This window comes from Ascaphus truei, chromosome 8 (assembly GCF_040206685.1).
Source record: "Ascaphus truei isolate aAscTru1 chromosome 8, aAscTru1.hap1, whole genome shotgun sequence".
NCBI classification, from domain to species: Eukaryota; Metazoa; Chordata; class Amphibia; order Anura; family Ascaphidae; genus Ascaphus; species Ascaphus truei.
Genome location: NC_134490.1, coordinates 87,178,330 through 87,200,446, shown reverse-complemented (window position 1 = coordinate 87,200,446; position 22,117 = coordinate 87,178,330). Strand labels below are relative to the sequence as shown.

General features: G+C 43.9%; 1 protein-coding gene across 6 annotated transcripts in view; it reads right to left on the bottom strand.

The window, feature by feature from the left end:
• Positions 1–22,117, bottom strand: part of PRKG1 (protein kinase cGMP-dependent 1) — a 1,423,135-nt gene that overhangs the window by 586,515 nt on the left and 814,503 nt on the right. The gene's annotated exons all lie outside the window — the stretch shown is intronic.

The following is a 22,117-nucleotide window of genomic DNA, read 5'->3' as shown; positions in this document are numbered from 1 at the left end:
TGTTGTTTTTTTGTTTTTTTTAATAAATAAATAATTTAGAGCATGGGTGGCCAATGACATCTTCACTAGCTACTAACTGGTCACGTATTCGACTGAACCACCTGTGCTGAAGCAGGAATATCCTGAAAACCTGACCCGTTAGTAGCTCTTGAGGACTGGAGTTGGCCATCCCTTATTTAGAGTATAATCTAAGACAAAAGATGAGGAAGGAAGGAACAACAAAGGACAAATAAATGAAACATTAGCTCCTCTATAACGCAGTAAAATGGATTGTCCAATAACACTTTCTGATTAAATTTCCTGAAATTGGGACTTCAATTTCAGCTTATTAGCTCAATGGGGTACTTCACCTTGGCGATATTGCATACCGTCTGAATTGGAGGATAGGTACACAATTGAAATCTGAGATGAAATCATCCCCCTTTTATTATCATAAATAATCTTTGAGGCTTTTTAAAAATAGAATTTAGGCACTCAAAGTTGAGTGCCTTTTAAAATATGGTTGTATGTATGTCTTTATATAGCGCCATTAATGTACATAGCGCTTCACAGTAGTAATACACGTGACAATCATATAAATAACAAATAATATTAATAACACATAATGGGAAGAAGTGCTTCAGGCATAAAAGTAACATTTAGGAAAAGGAGTCTCTGCTCTGAAGAGCTTACAATCTAATTGGTAGGAGGAACATACAGATACAGTAGGAGGGCATCCTGGTGAGTGCGTCTTCAAGGGGCCAAGCTTTATGTATCAGGTGTATAGTGTTAGCCGCGGAGCTACTCATATGCGTCGTTAAGCAGGTGTGTTTTAAGGTGGGTCATAAAGGTGGATAGTGAGGGTGTGTGTCGGATATTGAGGGGAAGGGCATTCCAGAGGTGTGGGGCATTCAGTGAGAAAGGTTTAAGGTGGGAGAGGGCTTTAGATACAAAGGGGTAGAGAGAAGACATCCTTGACCGGAACGCAAGAGTCGAGATGGTGCATAGCGAGAAATTAGGGCTGAGATGTAAGGAGGGGAAGAAGAGGGTAAAGCTTTAAAAGTGAGGAGGAGAATTGAATGTGTGATACGGGATTTGATAGGAAGCCAGGAGAGGGATTTCAGCAGGGGAGATGCTGAGACAGATTTAGAAAAGAGTAGAGTGATTCTGGCAGCAGTGTTTAGGATAGAGTGTAGGTGAGACAGGTGAGAGGTAGGAAGGCCAGACAGCAGAAGGTTACAATAATTGAGACGAGAGAGAATGAGGGCCTGTGTCAGAGATTTAGCAGTCGAGCTAAATTAAGTTTAAGTCGGCGGAGGGCCACCCAGGATAATATCGCAGAGAGACATTCAGAAACTTTGGTCTGTACAGCAGGTGTAAAATCAGGGGTTGAAAAGTAAATTTGTGTGTCATCAGCATAGAGGTGATATTGGAACCCAAGAGATGTGATTAGGTCACCTATAGAGAGTGTGTACAGAGAAAAGAGTAGAGGTCCCAGCACAGAGCCCTGGGGTACCCCCACAGAGTGGTCGACAGAGGAGGAGGTGTTAGCAGAAGAGACGCTGAAAGTACGATGGGAGAGGTAAGAGGAGATCCAGGATAAAGCTTTGTTACGAATGCCATGAGTATGGAGAATGTGAAGGAGAAGAGGGTGGTCCACAGTATCAAATGCTGCATAGAGGTTGAGTAATATGAACAGAGTGTAATGACCTCTGTCTTTGGCAGCATGAAGGTCATTAGTAATTTTAGTGAGGGCTGCTTCAGTGGAGTGAGCAGTGCGGAAGCCAGATTGTAGCGGGTCTATGAGAGAATAGGTATTGAGAAAATGGAGCAAGCGAGAGAATACAAGGAGTTCAAGGGGTTTAGAGGCAAAAGTCAGGAGGGAGACAGGTCGAAAGTTAGAAAGACAGGTAGGGTCAAACTGGCTGTTTTTGAGTAATGGTATGACTGTATGTTTGAAAGAGGAGGGCAAGGTACCAGAGTAGAGGGAGGAGTTAAAAATGTGTGTGAGCATAGAGATAATAGTAGGAGCAAGAGGTTTAGAAGATGGGAGGTAATGGGGTCAAGAGGGAAAATGGTAGATGGAGAAGAGGAGCACAGTAGTGCCACATCCTCCTCTGTGACAGTGGAAAAAGAGTCAAGGAAGGCAGGAGGAGAGTTAGGAAGAGGTGTAGGATGGGAGGAGGAAACAGAGGGGATGTCCTGACGTATGGATTCCACCTTTTCCTTGAAATAGTCAGCAAAGTCCTGAGGTGAGATGGAGGAGGAAGAAGAGGCTGCTGAGGGTGGTCTGAGTAGGGAGTCAAAGACAGAGAAGAGTTGGTGTGTATTAGACTTGTGCGTGTTGATAAGTGAAGAAAAGTCGGTTTGTTTAGCCTGAGAGAGGGCAGAGTTGAAACAGAATAGCATAAATTTGTAGTGAAGGAAGTCTGCGAGAGTGTGAGATTTCCTCCAGAGGCGTTCAGAGGAATGAGTCCAGGAACGCAGCATGCGCGTGTGGGAATTTAACCAGGGTCTGGGGTTAGAAGGGCAAAAATGGCAGAGAGAAAGCGGGGCATGTAGATGAAGAGAGGAGGATAAAGCAGAATTGTAGTTCCTGACCAAGTTGTCAGGGTCTGGAGCAGAGAGGAGAGGGAGGAGCGTAAAGCGGAATCAAAGGCTGGTAGGTTAATAGAGCGCAGGTCTCTGCAGAGACGAGGGGTAGATGAGGTGGAGAAGGGGAGAAGCGAGAGAGAGAATGAGATGAGGTGATGGTCAGAGAGGAAAGGGGGAAATGGAGAAATCAGAGATAGAAAAGTTTTTAGTGAAAACCAGGTCTAGGTAGTGGCCATCCTTGCGGGTGGCATTGGCAAAATTGCTTCACGTGTTTTGTAGACCAAATGATTCCCTATATAGAAACTTTATTTGATCTAAACATGGTTTTGAAAATTGCATAAGCTGTATTCAAAATGAATTTTAGTTTATAATTGCTAAGAAACTGTGCAATGAGGCACACAATAGTTCTATCTAAGCAATCAGCCATGAGCTAATATTCAGAATACATTCCTTCTTTTCAAAATCTTTTCTGCCTCAAATGTTTAAAACTAATGAGGTTTGAAGATAGAGGGAACAAGTCTTATAAACGTCAAACCTTCCGTCTTTTAAATGTATTGGCCTCTTGTATGTAATTGAATTCAAGTATGTACTGTGTGAATTTGAACTGCAATAAAAGAGGGAGAGAAACAAACTTTTTGATGTATTTTATAAAACATTTCATGCGTTTACAGCAGTGCAGTGCGTGCATACATCACTGCACATAGGATCTTTCAGACATGTTGGGGGTTACTCATAAAAAACAGCAATTGTGAAAATCGGGGCACTATTATGCAGAAACTCTCATTTACTTCTATGGGTATCTCAATCGATACTACCACAGTTTAATGCATAAACCTCCATTGAGTTGCCTTGAAGAGTGCAGTTTTCTTTCCAGTGCATGATACACAGGGAGATAAGGTGACCAGCCCAGGATCGAAATGAGATGACAATGGGATTTGAAATGGGTCATCATACTTGCCAAAGCCAGTGCTGCTACTAATTGGCCTCCCCAGGTTTAGTGGTCCAACAACAACGAAACACCAAGATCTAACCAGAGCATGAATGTGAGAAGAGGGGTCAAATGTAACATGTAGACAACCTTTTAAGTGGTACTATGAAAGCAGCAGAACACGGCTAAGGTTGTACAGTATATGTGAAGTCATTAGGTGACAAAGGGCTGTCTAGATCAGCGGTGCGCAAACTGTGGGGCGCGACCCCCAGGGGGAGCGCAAGACTACCGACGGGGGGCGCGGGGTTTACAGAGGCCCCGCGCACTTCCCGAAGACACTTAAATTAAGTGCCGGGGGAGCTGCAGGGTCTCTGCAAACCTAACTTACCGTGGCTCCGGCGGCTTCCTCCTGCGTCACCATGGCAACGCGGCGTCAAAATGACGCCGCGAGGTCATGTGACGTCACGTTGCTATGGCAACGTGACGTCATTACGCCGGAGCGCGAGTAAGTTGGGGTTGGGGGGGGGCGCGGGAGTGAGGGGACAGCCGGCAGGGGGGCGCAGGGAAAAAAGTTTGCGCCCCCCTGGTCTAGATCATAGAAACGATATAATTAAGATTCATTCCGAATTGGTACTGGGATTAGGTTTGGCTATGTAAATTTCTTTATTATCTGCATAAAGTTGATAATTAAAACCAAAGTACAGATGTAGCAGGGTAGTCTAGAACAGTTAGCCATGGCTGTTTCACCGCAGGAGTTGGCCGCAGTTCTCTGCCACATATAACCCAAGGAGTCTGGGGGACTCCAGGCCATTTTGAGTAATGCCTATAACAGCAACCTAGGACCTTAACCCCTAACCAACCCACTAAACCCTAACCCCTAATCCGAACCTTAAACCCTAAACCTAAAAACTGTAATCCCTTACCCTAATATTCCTAACATTAACCACTATTTACAGTATTAATAAAATGTTTTACCAGGAAGTAATACATTGAGAGTTACCTCTCGTTTTCAAGTACAGAATATCCCACAGAGGTTAAATAGCTGTGGTGATTTGTCCCATTCCTTAGCAGGATACTTTGTCCCATTTGGTGGGATATTTTCTGATATTCTCTACCAATGTTCTGCATTATAACAGGATATGACGTGTTTTCTAGGCAAACAATAAAGTCCCCTTTACTGTAGGTACGAAACAGGGGGTCTCCGGAGCTGAACTCCATTAATTTCAGCTCCGGGGACCCCCTGCTTCCTGAGATACTTACCTCCTTAGGGGGTGTCTGTATCCTAGCTGAGGTTTAGATGTCCCATCACATGGGTCAGTAGAAAGCCGTGATGTCAAATGCAATTAAGGAGGTCTGTATCTCAGGAGGCGGGGGGTCCCCAGGGCTGAAATTAATGGGATTCTGCTGTCCCCAGGCGGTGCCTTACCTGCTTACCCCCTAGGGATGGGCCTGGCACTTAACATCTCTACACTGTTAAGATCACCCAGCAAGAGTGTTTGAAGAGCGAGAAGGAGAGCTGCCTTAACAGAGACATAAGGTACTGTAAATGAACAGACAGACATGAATGTAAGAGCAGAACCAGAAGAGGACATTTGTTTACGGATACCAAGACAATGGAATAATGCAGACATCCTTTACAGTAAATAGACTGTAAGCTCTTCAAGGCAGAACATTCTTTGCCTCAATGTTTACATATGTATTACACGCTTATTTGTAATTGTGCTAATCTTCTCTATATTATTTATTGTATATGCCTTTAAAATGCTATGGAGAAAGAAATGAGGTGCACTCACTGGATTTATGATCATCCCCCGCTGGGGAGACTTAGAATACAGGACAACGATCTGTGTGGATTCAAATGTCTTTTTTTTTGTATGAAGACTCCTGGAGTGCCAGTTCCTTCTTGTTTTAGGATGATGTGTCCTTTAAAATGCCATGTACACCTAACTACAATGGAAAACAAATCTAAATAGTAAAATTGAATGAGAAAAATAAATAAAATAAACTTAAAACACTCCACTGGGCAGTTCCATTTTGTGTATATTAAGCAAGCCTTGCATGGTAAATTACTATCACTACCACCACTACTACTAATAATAATAATAGTAGCATGTTCTTGTATAGCGCTGCTAGTTTTACGTAGCACTTTACAGAGACATTTTGCAGGTCCCTGCCCCGTGGAGCTTACAATCTATGTTTTTGGTGCCTGAGGCACAGGGAGATCAAGTGACTAAAGGAGCCGACACCGGGAATTGAACTCAATACAGTACATTCATGAATCAATCCATTGGGGAGAGAGCCATTTATGAAACTCAAGGGTGTGGTAAAAACAAGGCAATATAACAAAAATATAATGATTTAGTTGTAGTCCCAATTTGAAATAAAAAGGTGTGTGTGCCAAGCACGTGCATTTTAATTGAAACGTCTTTGTCTTTTGTCACAGAAATTGTATTTGCGATGGTGCTATTTTTAATTAAAAATCAAAACACAATTTCAGTTCAAAACACAAAGAAGTTTGACCGCGTGTTTTAACTATTTGCACGTCTATATTTATAGTAACTGAATTCCTTGTGTCTGTGTGTGTCAGTAAGTGTGTGTGTGTCTGTCTGTCTTTCTCTCTCTGTGTATGGTGTATGTGTCTCTCTCTGTGTCCTGCCTCCCCCTCTCTCCTGACTCCCCCCACCCCCGGCAGTGTTGTGACACGGGGGGCTCTGTCTGAGTCTCCTGAGCAGCCCCTACCCCCCTTGCGGAGGTACACGATCAGAGCAGCCCCACTCTCCCCCCGGCAGAGCTGCGGACACGGCTGTAGAAGGTTGCCAGGTGGCTTCACCAAAAATATTGAACACAATGATGAAAGGTGCAAACACTCTCAGTTCTATGCTGTTTCCTCCTCTCCTTGGCCCACCACCCAGCTTCTGACACCTCCTCCTGATTGACTGCATTACCCAGCAGTAGCCAATTAGGATGGAGGAAGCCGCCCAGCCCCTTAACAACAGCCCTGCTCTCTCCCTGCTCGGGGAAATCCCGCGTCCCCCTCAAGCCGGTCAGGTCACTACGTCCAAAGATGTAATACCGGACACATACATGTCCAGTATTACCTCTAATGTTTTAGTGGACGTGTCCATATACAAGACAGTCCGGTTCAATACTGGACACCCGACAGTCTTATTTATGTGTGTGTGTGTGTTGTATTTTGTGTATTTGTGTGTATGTTGCATTTTGTGCATGTGTGTGTGTTGCATTTTGTGTGTGTGTGGGAGGGGGTGTAATTATTGTTGGGGGCTTGTGTGGGTATTATGGGAGGGGGATTGTATGGGTATCAAGGGGGGAGTGTGTGTATGTGAGGCTGAGGGAGGGAGAAATAAGTGTGAGGAGGGGTGGATTGAGGGAGCTGGGTTGAGTGACAGTGGGGTAATTAAGTGATATCTGATAGAGGGGGTGGAAGAAGGAGGTGGGGGAGAGAGACAAATACATGAGGGGGGGGGGGAGATATAGAGGAGATGGCTCGCAAGTGTGTGAAAGGGTCAAAACTCTAGTCCTGCTCCCAAGAAAGCCGCCTGTGTGTCCTTACAGATTGTTACCATGAAAATGAAACCAGAAGAAACCAGAATTAATACATATATTTTTATCATGAAAAATCATTCATCATACAAAAAATACACATAATACAGTAATATAATAATAACCTTGTCTAAATTGACACAAATAAATTATGCACGAGCCCTAGCCACACAGGAATAATGGATGTAAACACCCAAATGCACAACCCTAGATTGTGACAGGGAAGGAGAGGTGGTAGGAATGCAGGATGTTATAGAAAAAACAGACCTTAGGCACTAAGTGTCATGTGACACGAAACATGTTGGTGATGTCATAACGCAGCGACGCACGTCCGTGACGACGGTCAGTTTGTGTAGCTGGTGGAGCCCTAATTGCCACGAGGAGCACAAAGGGGAATTCTAGTGCCTAAGGTCTGTTTTTTCTATAACATCCTGCATTCCTAGCACCTCTCCTTCCCTGTCACAATCTAGGGTTGTGCATTTGGGTGTTTACATCCATTATCCCTGTGTGGCTAGGGCTAGTGCATAATTTATTTGTGTCAATTTACACAAGGTTATTATTATATTACTGTATTATGTGTATTTTTTGTATGATGAATGATTTTTCATGATAAAAATATATGTATTAATTCTGGTTTCTTTTGGTTTCATTTTCATGCGCTCCTATTTTTGTTTTTTGTATTGCTGATTATGCCCCGCTGATCACGGGAGATTGGGAGCTGCGGGGTGACACCGGGTAGCCGTGAGAGGGGGGTCGTTTGGAGAGACAGCGCGCTCAAATACAAATTTTCAGATGGTTACCATGGCTGACACACTCATTGCAAATCAACGTTCCAATTCCTAATGAGAATCATATGAAATATTATGCTTTTTAGGGAAGTAAGAGGTAAAAATATGGAGCTGTTAATTTTGAACAATACCTTGCCTTACTGTATTTATTATCTTTGGAAAATTTGCAATCATAGGGGCAAATTCTTTAAACTCAAAAGCGGCTATTTTGTATTGTTTTGGCCCAAAAATCCCTATTGAAGTAAAAAAAACAGCCAGAACGGCCCCTTTGGTGTTTATACAATTTACCCCTTGGGGTATTATTTATTAGGATGTGATGGTGCAGATTGAAGCACTACTGAACAGAAAAAAGTAAATGGAAGTTTCCCTGTGATAGTGAATAACCCCTTATTATTTAGGGAGACCCCATTACAACAAAAATATTAATATCACCAACCATTAGCTCATTTTATTCTAATCTCTTTAGACAACTAATTTAATTTTACCAACTGATCAAAAGTGTTCTTTGAGGAGCAAGAACTAACACAGGAAGGATCAGAAGCAGATTTCCTACAAACTAAAAGTGCTCTCACCAAAACAACTGAACCCGTTCCTCAGACGTACAGATAAACACATACATCCCCTCCCTGCAGTGCATTTATTGGCTCCACATTCAGCTAATTAAGATGCTGCATGCTGTCACCGTGTAAATTCCAAGAAGAAAACCTTTGGAGCCGACTACACCAGTTTGCGGAATTACACAAGATAGACATAGAAGCTCCAAATTCACATTGATCTGCCTTTTTATATGCACTTTTAGACTTAATGGGTCATACAGCATTTACTAAGCGGTGCTGCTATTCCACAAGAGACCCTGCGGTGGCGCTGGAGGACACTTTAAAGCCCATACTGTGGCCCTGTAAATAAAAAAGTAGTAAATATCTATTAATGGTCCCATATTTTTTCTCTTGTTCAAGTTCTTTTTACCAGATGAAACCTCGATGTGTCCCTCGTGTCTCGTAACAGTAGCTTTTAGAGATCCTGAAGCCGCTAATATTGATTTATTTCCCTTTGAAATGTTAGTGTGATTGTTCTTGTGCTTCAATGTACCTCAACATTCCTTAACACTGCAAAGGATCATTTCATGGCGTCTGTTGCTTTGAAGTCTTCAAGCCTTCTTTCTCTCAGCCCGTATCGCTATTTTATTAAAGAAACTCTAAACAAACTGATGGTGTCAATCACAGTGTGTCTACCAGCAGTGTGTCACACATACAGTACTGTCATGCAACATTTTCCAATATCCTTGCCCACAATGGAAATATGGTGTAGTCTTTCCTAGGACCAAAGTGTACTGTCTAATGAAGGGGACACCAACTCCAGTCCTCAAGGTTTTCAGAATGTCCCTGCTTCAGCACAGGTGGCTCAATCAGTGGCTCAGTCTTAGGCCATGATAATAGTAGAGGGGCACGCGCGACGGCGCACATGGCATCAAGCACGCCTGACGCCCGAGCGATGGGTGCACTGCGATGGAGCGATTGGGGAGGCGTGGCGGAGGCGTCACCAGGCTGGTTCGCCCTCATTGGCTGAACTGCTCACGGGATGCGGCTGTGCTGCGGCTGCCGCCGAAAAAAAACGAAATAATTTGTCATTTGAAAAATCTGCCGCGTTGTCGGTCTGCATCACGGCCGCGCTCGCACGCACTGTGGCCGGCCCGCTACTGCTGCTGCAGTTTGTTCGCACAGCGCGTGAAATCGCATGCACCATCGTGCCTACTATAATCGCGCCCTTAGTCTTCGACCTGTTGAAGACTGGAGTTGGCTACTCCGGCTCTGTCAGTGGCATCCTTAAGGGGAAAGGGACCTTATTCTATATCTCCTCTTAAGCGGCTGTTTGGACCATTTCGGCAGATATAGAATTATCCCTTAATTTTGGGTGACTGATGCCTTTGTTTGTTAACCACAATCTGACAACTACAAGTGTTTAAAAACGTTTTAAGTTGCTGTAGTTCATTAGCATGCCGCACTCAAACTTGAGAAGGGTTTGAATTTCTCTGATTTCCTCCCCATTCGTCTTTGTTCAGCGGGAGTTTGCACAGTTGCACAGGTAATCCCGACTGCTCCTCTCTCACTCACCCTTAGGCTTCGGCCCCGGTGTAGGCGCTGCACTCGCGCCTGCCAGGCTGGTGGCGCGTGCAGCTGTGATCCCCGGTCTGTGCAAAGCTGCAGGGGAAAAGATAGGGGGGCATGGTGGGGGAGGGGCGCACGGCCATGACATCACCTGACAGGTTCGCCCACATTGGCTGAACCGCCGGGGGCATGGCCAGCGCTCCGTCGCCAGTTCTGAAGACAGTTTTACTGTCCAGAAAAATCTGGTTGCGCAATGCATGGCAGCAAGCGGGCCCGGCCCCATTGAGGGGCGGTTCTTGTCCCATAGCGCGCGCTGCAGCAGGCACCAGGGACCTAGCCTTACTTTTATTGGTTAGCTACAAGGTATTGCACCATTAACTGAGGTGGTGTGAAATGTAAAAAGGATTCCACTTATAATTACATGAACCTTTGTGTACAGATGTAGCAGAGCTGTTTTTTTTTTTACACAGTAGCGGGATTTCAGGCGATTTATAGCTTTCCCCCCACTGCGTTTAAAGCCTTTTCTTTCTTTTTGTTTAACGTGACAGTTCTGCAATTTACATCAATTTGTGTGTTGCTTCCATTTGAGAATAATAGCCGCTCGATATGCAATTTATGCAGCCGCACGTGCTTACACAGTTCTTATTGAAATGAATAGTTCAGAGAGTTACCGTAAACTAAGCGTACTCAATAAACACTCCATAAACACTCGCTGCTACGCAAACTGCTCCCCTACTCCCGAATGGAAGTTACACCAAAATGCGGCTATTGTGGCTATAGAATAAAAAGAAAAGGCTGCTCTGGCGTTGCAGAAAACATGTTATTACATGACAGGGATTACAGTAATAGGCACTACATCTGTAGGTTCCCTGGTGCAACACTAGTTATAGAATGACACTAGATTTATCAAAGATAAAACTCCAATCGCATTGCAGGGTTTAAGATTGTCCTTTAATTGAACCTCAATCGACTAATGAGCCTCAGCACAGTATAATACATTTTACTACTTAAAATAGTCACTTCAAAGTTCACTTACAGCAGTGCCTAATGAAGAGCCATGTGCTTCTGAATCATAGAATAAACACTTTATCTAATACAAATCAATTGAATGAAGCATTTGTCTTTCTAGCTGGGTGCTTCTAATGCTCATTTTTTAATATCCTTAAATCCCTTCTTGAAAAGCTGTCTACTTTCTCCTGAAGTGGAAATTTCGATAATCTCGTCTTCATCTGCAGAGCTGCGTTTTTCTTTGGAGGATTTGATAGCTCCCTGGCATGGAAGCCCTCCAGTTCAGTGACCTCTAATGAGAATTTGATTACAAAAAACTGACCTTCTGTTCATAACTGTACTTCCATAATCTGACCTATAGAATGTAGGATTATTATATAATTAGTTTACGTTCATCCATAAACCTGATTCTTGTTATTTTCTCCCACTCCAGTTACTGATATATTTCAAACTGCACATAAAAAAAATAGTAGTATAGCGATACTGCGTTCAGATGTCCTGAATGTATATTTTACTTGTATAACAAATACAAGCATACAAGCCAGATGTGTGGGGAACACTGGAGCACCATCACCTGTGATACCTTCTGCCTGAAGCACTTGAAATAAGCCGAAAGCCGCGCTTATAGTCCCGGTGAAGCGACAGTGACACTGACGTCATGCGGCAGTCACTGAAAAAATTTGATTTCATTGACTTTCAGCGATCGCGACCAAGTTGCCGCGCTGTCACGCCGTTGCGCCGCCCCTGCTATAAGCGCATGTGACAGATTCAATACATTTGTTTTGACACAACGTTGCGTCGCCGGCACCGTGACTAAAAGCGTGGCCTTGGTATCAGTACTATCTCCTTTGAAACTCCGGATTGGACTTTGATCATAAATTGATCATTTTTGCTAGATCATTTTTTTGATCTGATTGAGGGAAGTTACGCATGTAGGAAAGGGCCGGAAAAAAGGGTTTATTACCCGGAAACGTTAACATTGCGCCCCTTGACACCTTTGTGAACATTGTTATTTTTTTCTTCTTTTTTTCCTTCTTTTTCCTTTTTTGATCCTTATTTTTTTCGTTATCCGTTTGTCCTTCCTGTTCACACTATGTTTGATTGCTCTGTTATCTGTATAAAAGAGAAAATTATAGTAGCGCCAACTGTATGACAATATCAAGGTAAAATTCAGTCCCACACAAAATGAAGTCCTGCTGCCAGAGTTTCTTAGAGGTGATTCACCAACCTCTATATAGTATCAATTATAAAAAGGGGGAGGGGGGGTGATCCTCCGGCGCGTGGTTCCACTTGTGATTCCAGGACACATAAAATGGAAAAAGAAAAAAAACCACAATCAGGGGTGGTTAAATACAAAAAATATATAGATTGGATTCTTCCATATAGGAAATACACTCACATTAAGGCAGTGACTCTTCAATAGGGATGAGGGAAACTTCCTGATGGTACCTCAGAATTTAGAAAAAAAAGGGAAAATATAGTGTATTACCTTTTATTAACAAAAACAAAATTAAAAAGAGATTGAAAACTCACAGACAGCCAACAGTATATGGCAATGAGAAGGAATGCATCCAGACTCCACAAGCCGTTCTCCAGACCCTCTAGATGTCGGGGTGGGCTCTGCTTCGGCAGTCAAGGTGTTCAATCCACAAAGATATACCAGCAAGGGGGCTCTTCCGGTACTTGTGCACAGACCGGTTCCTCCCTTCACTGTCCTCCGTGCCGCAACTCCCGCTCTCACTCCCGCGCATGCGCATGCGGTACAGTCACAGTGCTGCATCCAAGCCGAATGAAGCTAGACCTTCACAGTACGGTGGCCTGTAGTGTCCAAAGTTTGTCAGACGCGTTTCGCCCTTAGCTTCCTCAGTGACAATAATCCAGTTGGGGTAACAACGATATATATATACTACACATTCTTAATTACATAATTGCTTAAAATTTCCACATTAAAATTCATTTTATGGATCCTCCTTTACCTTATTCTTGGTATCTATCACATTTTAACTACATTCTAAATAGATAGAATTCATATTAAAAAAAAAAATTATACTCAATTAAATTTAGGATTTAAAAACTTACATATTCAGCTATGTCTGTACCGAGGGGGAATAGACACCCTCCTTTTAGCATATTATGATCACAAAATACTATGTTGCAAAGAATTAACTTCAGATAAAGGCAGTTACTTCCATCTCTAGATTTAACCCCTTAGGTGCTAAAGTCTGAAGGGTGAAAATCCAGAAGGATTCTCTTTTGGATATTTTTTGAATGAAATCACCCCCTCTCCAATCTGCCTTAACTTGCTCAATGCCCCAAAATTTTAGACACGCTGGGTCCTTATTTTGTTTCTCCTTATAGTGGTTTGATACACTATGTGTCTCTAGACCATTGGTAATATTCCGAATATGTTCACCTATGCGTGTTTTTAATTTGCGGATTGTTCTCCCTACATATTGGAGATTACATCCGCATTGCAGTGCATAAACTATCCCTTTACTGTTGCACGTAACATGTGATTTTATAGGGTAGTCAATTGATGAAACAGAACATTTGAATGAGACCGTTCTCGTGTTCAGCTGTGTATTATTTTTACAGGCTTTACAATTGAGACATTTTGTAAAGCCCTTAGAAAGTTTATCCAGCCAACATTGGTACTGTTGTATGGGGAGGTAGCTTGGTACCAATTTTTGTTTTAAATTTGGTGCCTTGGTGAATACTACATCTGGTTTCTCCCCTACAATTTCCTTCGGCCACTGGTCTTGTTTTAGAATGTGCCAGTGTTTGCTTAAAATCCCCCTAATTTGATTCGATTGTGTGCTATACAGTATGTCATTATAAAAGGTATGAAATCTTTCCCCATCGGGTTATCTGGTTTCTTTTTCTTGTATATCAACATATCTGGCCTATTAAGTTTATCTACTTTCTTAATTGCTGTCTCTATAGTTGCTGCTTTATAATTTTTCTCCAGGAATCTATCTTTCATAGACGTTATCTGATTGTTATAGTCTTCCTGTTTTGTGCAGTTACGTTTCAAACGTCTAAATTCCCCATATGGAACGTGCTCCAACCAATTTTTCTTGTGGCAGCTATCAGCTTTAATAAAATTGTTACAATTTACTGCTTTAAAATGTGTCTTAGTATTAATATTCCGATTATATAAAAATCTCTAGGTCTAAAAATTCTATTCTAGATGTACTGATACAGTACTATGTGTGAATGACGTTTGATCCCCTCTCCAAATAATGATGATGTCATCAATATAGCGCCGATACAGCACCAGGTTTGCTCCCCAGCTATGATTAGACCAGATGATTTGGTCTTCCCCCCAACCAAGAAAAAGGTTCGCATAACTGGGGGAAAACCTGGTGCCCATCGCGGCTCCCCTAGTCTGGAGATAAAATCCCCCCCCCCAAATCAGAACACATTATGATTGCCACGTGTATTACTGCTGTGAAGCGCTATGTACATTAATGGCGCTATATAAATAAAGACATACAATACAATACAATGGTTGAGGATAAATTTAATCCCATCTATTATGAAATCCATTTGTATAGGGTCCATCGCTTCATATTTCTCCAAGCTGTATTGTATAGCATCACACCCTTGTACATGATCTATACAAGTGTATAGTGATGTGATGTCACAGGTGGCTAGTAGTAAATCTGACTGCCAAACAACTTGTTCTAAAAACAATCTGAATGTTTTCCCTTGATATAAGTCGTTTGAGGTGTTTGTAAAATCTCAGTTTTTATTATCTACAAAAGTTATTAGTTGATGTATTGCTGGTACAAGTTTATATAAATAATGCTATAATATGCGCTGGAGGGGACTACCCCCGCTGCAGGCTTCTCCTATCTCGACCCATTCCCCGGTAATGGTCGTATTCTAGTCCCTAGGAGGCTGGTCCCTTGGGACAAAGACAAGTCCACCGTTACGGACGGTCTGCCAGGCCATACCTATGGGCATAAGGATGTCTCTGGGTCCACCCCAGATGAGATCTTCTCAATTCTATGTATATTCACTAACAGAAACATACTGTTTATGCTGTCATTTTTGTCTTTTTGTTCGTTATATGTTTCCCTGCCCCTTCCTACCTTCATGTGTCCCCCCTCCTGTTTGCCCTTTGTATGGAACCCTTAGCAGCTCAGATCCGTGGCTGTCCTGATATAGTTGGGGTAAATATTGACTCGCAATCACACAAAGCAGCTCTATACGCTGACGACATTCTATTATTACTTTCTCGACCCCTCACGTCTCTGCCAAATCTATTTAATCTGCTAGACAAATTCCCTAAAATATCTGGATTCAAAATCAATTAATCTAAATCAGAAGCTCTAAACATCAGCCTCCCCACAGAGGTTGAAGGGAGACCAAAAAGCGCACCAGCACAAACGGAGCAGGAAAAAACCAGAACAAAAAAATAATTAAAAGGGCACTTTAATGTGGCAAAAGACCCATCCAATGCATTTCGAACGTCGCAGCGTTCTTTTTCAAGGATGGGTCCTTGAAAAAGAACGCTGCGACGTTCGAAATGCATTGGATGGGTCTTTTGCCACATTAAAGTGCCCTTTTAATTATTTTTTTGTTCTGGTTTTTTCCTGCTCCGTTTGTGCTGGTGCGCTTTTTGGTCTCCCTTTTCCCTGTATTGCATTGAGTAGCTGCACAGCTTGCCTGCCTGCCCTACCAGGATGTGAGTATTTGCATATTTTTCAGGGGAACCTGCCAATGAGACATATGGTGAGTGGGTTGCACCACACACCACCTGTCTTCAGGAGGATAGTACCCATTATATGACACAATAGGTACTATATCAATTGTTAGTACCCTGGTACAGTGGTCTGGCTTATTATCATTTTGAGATATACCTGCATTTGAGCGCTTCAGCTATTTTCCATATCCCCACAGAGGTTGAAAAGCTACTAAAGCTACATTTTAATTTTAATAGGAAACAGAACCAGATTAAATACTTGGGAGTCCAAATTACTAAGGATGTTAGAGACATTTATAAGGCAAACTACCCCCCCTATTCAGATCACTAAAAGCTGACATCTCAAAATGGTCCTCCCAGAGAATCTCTTGGATAGGTAGGATACAGAGTATCAAAATGAATCTTCTCCCCCGTATCCTATACCTATTCCAAACACTGCCGGTGCCACTGAGACTGAAAGACCTACTCTCGCTTCAGTCTGATATCTCCAAATTTATATGGGGAGGCAAAAAACCGAGAGTAAACAAATTGACCATGAAAATACCCTCCACAGCGGGGGGCTTAGCGGTACCTTGTCTGTGGTCCTACTGTAAAGCCACGCAATTAAGCCAAATTGTCCAATGGCACTCCAACCCTGCATTGAAAAGATGGGTGGAAATAGAAAGGGCAATTTGTGCCCCGATAGAGCTGCAATCCTTGATCTGGCTCCCCAAAAAAGCACATACGGGTGCTACCATGCCGCTTTCCTCTGTGACCAACTCGCTGTCAATATGGAACACGTCAAAGCACAATCACTCCCTCACCACTAAAAATTCCATGATGTCCCCCCTTTGGGGGAACTCCGACTTCGCTCCTGGTCTGCAGTGTAATACCTCTAGTTGGATAAGAGCCGGATATACGCGCCTTAGAGACTTGGAGGGCAGTGGTAACAAAATTAAATAATTTGAGCAAATCAGATCTGAAAAGAATATCCCCCATTCTGAATTTTTTATGTACCTCCAGGTCCGAGCATTTTATAATAAATTATCCCCTTATTCAGCGCAGAACAATTTGAAAAGCTCTGTCTGGCAGAATCAGACACTTCGGGACTCACATCGCAGTTATACGGAGAAGTGGTGGGTTCTGCTGACCACGGACAGGGACACCCGAGATACAGATCTCAGTGGGAATCTGACCTGGGAGAATCCCTAGAACATGAGGACTGGAGCGATATCTATCTAGCGGCTGCCAAAAGCTCAATCTGCACCACACTAAAGGAGAATGCATATAAGGTCCTAATGAGATGGTACCACACCCCACTAAAATTATCTAGGTATGTGCCAGGACTCTCCACACTGTGCCCTTGAAAGTGCGGAGAGTCGGCAGGCCTGTTACATATGCTGTGTATAGATCGCACCTCTATGGGAAGAAATCCGTGATTGGACTCAGAGGATCTTGGGTCTCCCGATTCCCCTAGACCCGTGGCTGTTCTTGCTGAACAGACCGCTAGAGGGGCTCTCAGGAGCAAACAACAAACTAATCGGGCACTGTGCCCTAGCAACCCGATGTGAGATCGCAGCAGTATGGAAACTTAACGTGATTCCTTCCATCCCCATGATTCGGAACAAGATTTGGTTTATCTGCCAGATGTAAAAGTTAACGAGTCTAGTTAATGACACTGGCATCAATTATCTAAAGATCTGGTTACCCTGGTTGGCCCAAACAGACATACCCGGGGTGGAACGGGCCACAATTTGGCATTGATAGCACTAGATGCATTCTCCTTTGGCAGGTCCAGCCTATATTCCATCTTGTTATTCAAATCATCAGGGAATCGGCAAACAGGTCATAGAAGTTCCTTGACAACAGGCGTACGTGCACGGGCTCAAATAAGTAGGTCTTAGTGATCCTAGCTGAAAAAGCACCCTCCGAGATCCACTTTCACCTCAACGAGAAGACATGCCTCCCTGAACGCTATATCCTCCCTCCCTTATGTCTCTCCCCACACTCCCCCATCATCCAGCGGTGAGTTATATATCTCCTGATACGACAGTAGATATCAAGACTCCGAAAGATGGATGCTGTCTAAGTTAGTCTCGTCTTGTGTTGTCCTGTCGTCATCCCACATACACTGTATTAATTTGTAAGACTATGTCATATGTACCTCCCTTGATTGGGTTTATGCCACGTTCTGATTTGTACCTGTACATTACTTCAATAAAAATTACAAGTTACAAAAAAAAAAAATCTGAACGGTTGGTGGCCTTGACTACTGGAGTTGGCCACCCCTGTTTTAAATGATTGTAGCCCTGTTCCCCCTGGGCCCCCCTTACCTCCGCTTAGCAGGGGGACCCCTGCGCCATGTCAGGGAGCATGGGTGAGCGCGTCTCGGGGGGCTCCCGGCGGCATCTACAGCCAGGCGCCGCCATCTTTAAAGCGTTCGCGCATGTGCAGCAGAGTTGCGGCAGCCATTAATGAGTTTGCAGATGGGCAGAAGTGGCGTTCTGATGCAGGGACATCCCCAGTCGGTGCATGCGCGGAGAGATCCTGTGGCAGCCATTAAAGACTTGCACATGCATAGTTATGATCGCGCACGCGACCCCAATGCTAAAGAGGTCCTGAGTGGACTACAACTCCTTGCAGCCTCTGGGAACTGCCCTTTCACCCAGATCACATGCAGCCAGACAGCCACTAGGGCTGACAGATGATCATGCTGCATTTGGATACATTGCTGTGTGCAGTCAGAAAGCAGACAGTGAAGCACATGAGTTAGTCAGAGCTGGGAGCAGGTTGGGGAAGGGTGTGTGTAGGGAGGAGTAGCCCCTGCATACTAGGCCAGGTTACCCCCCCCCAGGCAGGCCCTGAGACATAACCCAGATTGTGGTTGCGACAGGGACAGGCCCTAGGTAGGTGCTCTACCCTTTTAGTTATTTGTTAAGTTCAGGGACACAGCTGCAGTGCTGCGAGCCCCTGACAATTGTGTCTGGACGCAGACATCACTCAAGATAGAGACTATCTTCCTGGTGGGATTGTCCGGCGGGACGCCACCCCACGCATCAAGAGCGGAAGCATCGTGGATCACGCTTTCGGATCCATCAGCCAAGTACAGCATCTGCACGCCCAGGTGTGGACACACCCGGCAGGTACCATCAAATCACCAACTACACACCTCATATTAGTGGTCAGCGCTGTTCCACACTTGTGTGGGGTTGTGGGACTTTTGAGACACTTGGGTGGATGGTGGTGGGGTTGAGGCCCAATGAGGCCAGGTTAATGGGTGACACTGCTGTATTGCTATTGTTGATGTATTGTGATGTGTTATGTTGTAGTGCATATAGTAAACTGTTTTATCCATACCCTGGTGTAAGTACTTACTGTATGTAGTTCCTGTGTAAGGGGTTATTCTACACCAGTGAATTCTAACCTTTTTTTGTTTGGAGGAACCCTTGAAGTATTTAGAAAAATCTCGGGGAACCCCTATCTGGCTGACACATATTAGGTTCGACAGGGGTCAGTCACAACATTTCATACCTCACGAGTCACCTCTATTTCCCACCCTCTACCCATGTATTTCTCTCCCATCCATCTCACTAACTCTCCCCCCTCCCGCCTCGCATGTATTTATCCCTTGCGTCTCACTCTTACTCCCTCTTTTCCTCACTCACTCACTCCTGCCCCCTCTCTTCTCTCACTCTCGCCCCTACCTTCCGTCAATTACCCCACTCTCACTCAATCCTCCCTACAAAATAGATACAAAAAAAAACACCCCTGGGGGGGGGGGTGGAGGGGGACTGTAGTCATAGGAGGAACCCCTGAGACTGCTCCACGGAACCCTGGTTGGGAATCACTGTTCTACACACTAGAATCCCTGCATAGATGGAGGCGCTGTAAGCAGTACGTTCCAGGATACACCCCAGGCTCCCACTGGCGGAGGTTTAGGCCTCCTGTGAGCCTATCAGGTATTGCACCACACTGGTAACATATGTAGATTTCCCCATATGGTCCCTATATGCGATTGGGGGGGGGGGGGGTGGGAACTGTGTTACATGATGATACACCAACTTCTCCACTTCTATAAGCTCAGAAGTAGCCAATCCTACCACAATTGGCTACGTCAGAGTTTATATGCTATAGAAACATATTCGATAGCCACTAAAATGGGCAAGCTGGACATTTTTTGGCCAAAATTCCTGATTGACTTCATTACTATTGTTTATTTGTATAGTGCCAACATATTCCACAGCGCAGTACAATGTTGTTACAGGGAGATGTAAATTACATAAACAGAGTTCCATACAAATAGAGACAAACAAGTACAAACACATACAGAGGGTCCTGCTCGTGAGAGCTTACGAAGGAATGGGGAACAATGATGAAACAAAAGGTAAAGTGGCTGCTCATTGTGGGAGGGCATTTGCCTCCGGATGTAGTTGGGGCTGGGCCCAATAGGGTTAGAGGGGTGAGAGATGGATGTTAGAGGTATACCAGATAGGTGACTTTACAGTGAGTTTATAAATGAATGAAAGCTGGGGGAGAGTCTGATGGTACAGATTAAGCCACCAGTTCCGACTTTCCCTCCTTGCAGCTCCCGCACGGGAACCCCCCATGCAAGGCGCATGAGAGGTGCGCGCAAATTGCCCAACTTTTTCAAAGCCATCATGGGTGACAGCGCGTTGCGGGGAGGGGCAAATTTCCCCACGGCAGCATACGGACTGCCCATGGAGCGTCCCTAGAGGCAGGACCCGAACCAGAGACTACATCTGTATGTGGTAAGGAATTCCAGAGAGAGGGGGCAGCATGGGAGACATCTTGTAGGTGTGAGTGAGAGGAAGTAATAAGACAGGAAGAGAGGCTGACGTCGTGGGCAGAGCGTAGGGGCGTTTAGGGACATTTGGGGACGAGGGCTGAAATGTGGGCTTAGCAGGGGGACCCCTGAAACGAGGGCTTAGCACGGGGACCCCTGCGCCGTGTCAGGGAGCTGCATGGGTGAGCGCGTCTCCGGGGGCTCCCGGCGGCATCTACAGCCAGGCGCCACCATCTTTAAAGCGTTCGCGCATGTGCAGCAGAGTTGCGGCAGCCATTAATGAGTTTGCAGATGGGCAGAGGTGGCGCTCCGTAGCGCAGGGACATCCCCAGTCGGTGCATGTGCGGAGAGATCCTGCGGCAGCCATTAAAGAGCATTGTGGAGAGCTTTGTAAGTCAGAGTTCCATCAAACGTCCCACTCGCCTGATTTGGTGGCTAGAAAACAAGCCCCATAGACACTCAACAGCTTATTTTGTCAAGATATTTAAATTGCCAGTACAGTATTTGTATTTAAACTTAGTTATGCATAGTGGAAATATATATATATAGATAGATAGATAAATATATAAAGCAGAAAATAGCCGTGTCAGTCCAGTTTTGCTTGACCTGAAGAAGAGAGGATAACTCTCGAAAGCTTGTCCTATGACATAAATTGTTAGTCCAATAAAAAAGGTATCACCTAATACCGAAGAACTCATTTATTCTGCACTATAGATATATATATATATCTGTAAACCTGTGGCTTAGACTTTGCTTGCATGGTCACATGTGGTATAAATCAACTCCACCAGACAGCTCCACAAAACAGGAGGCAAAAGCCCTTGGCTTGCTTTGTATCATAATGATACATTTGTCATGTTAGGTTACGGCTGGAAAGTGCATATTTCATCTCAGACTGGCTGATGACATTAGGAAGATTGAGGTGGGTTTGAATTTCGGGACAACCTGTAGGTGTTGTGAGTAGGATGTGCGCTGCTTATATCAAATTTCTTACAGTAGTTACATTCAAACAATTTACATTCTAGGTATTTATTGTTAGGATGCTACATTTTGTAATACAGTAAGTGCTACAATTCTTACAATGTGTTGAATAGCAGTAAAGAGAAAAAATGTGGTCACTAACATTGAATCTTATTTAACATTTTCAACACCCTATGACATAAACCATAAATATAAAATGTAATTACATTTTATGGCAGATAAGTAACTTGAAATTATTTTACAACCTATACATAATTAAAAGTTGTTAGTGAAGTTACATATTCTAAGGTGCCTTGTGGTTACTTTGAGACATGGTACGAATGCAGGATAGGGACGCCGGCTGACAGTCAACAGAAAGCTTGTGAGGTTTTGTTCAAAGCCAGTAAATGAATGGTATCATCATATTTCCCATTTAATTATCCATGTTGCTTGATATTGTAATTAGAATTCTGCACACTACAGGGGGTGGTTGTGGCGCTAATCGGATTGCTTGGCACTGTCTTCAGATGTGGGGCAGGGATAAATATATACGAAACTCAACTTACAGTATAGCAGAATGTGGAGGTCTCATAGATAGCTTGCTAGTACACAGCAGCTAAAGTTGTATAGTTTGAGACTTCCAACAACTGATTAACGTTGATTTAAGAATCGCCTCATTCTTCCGATTCCTACATTTTA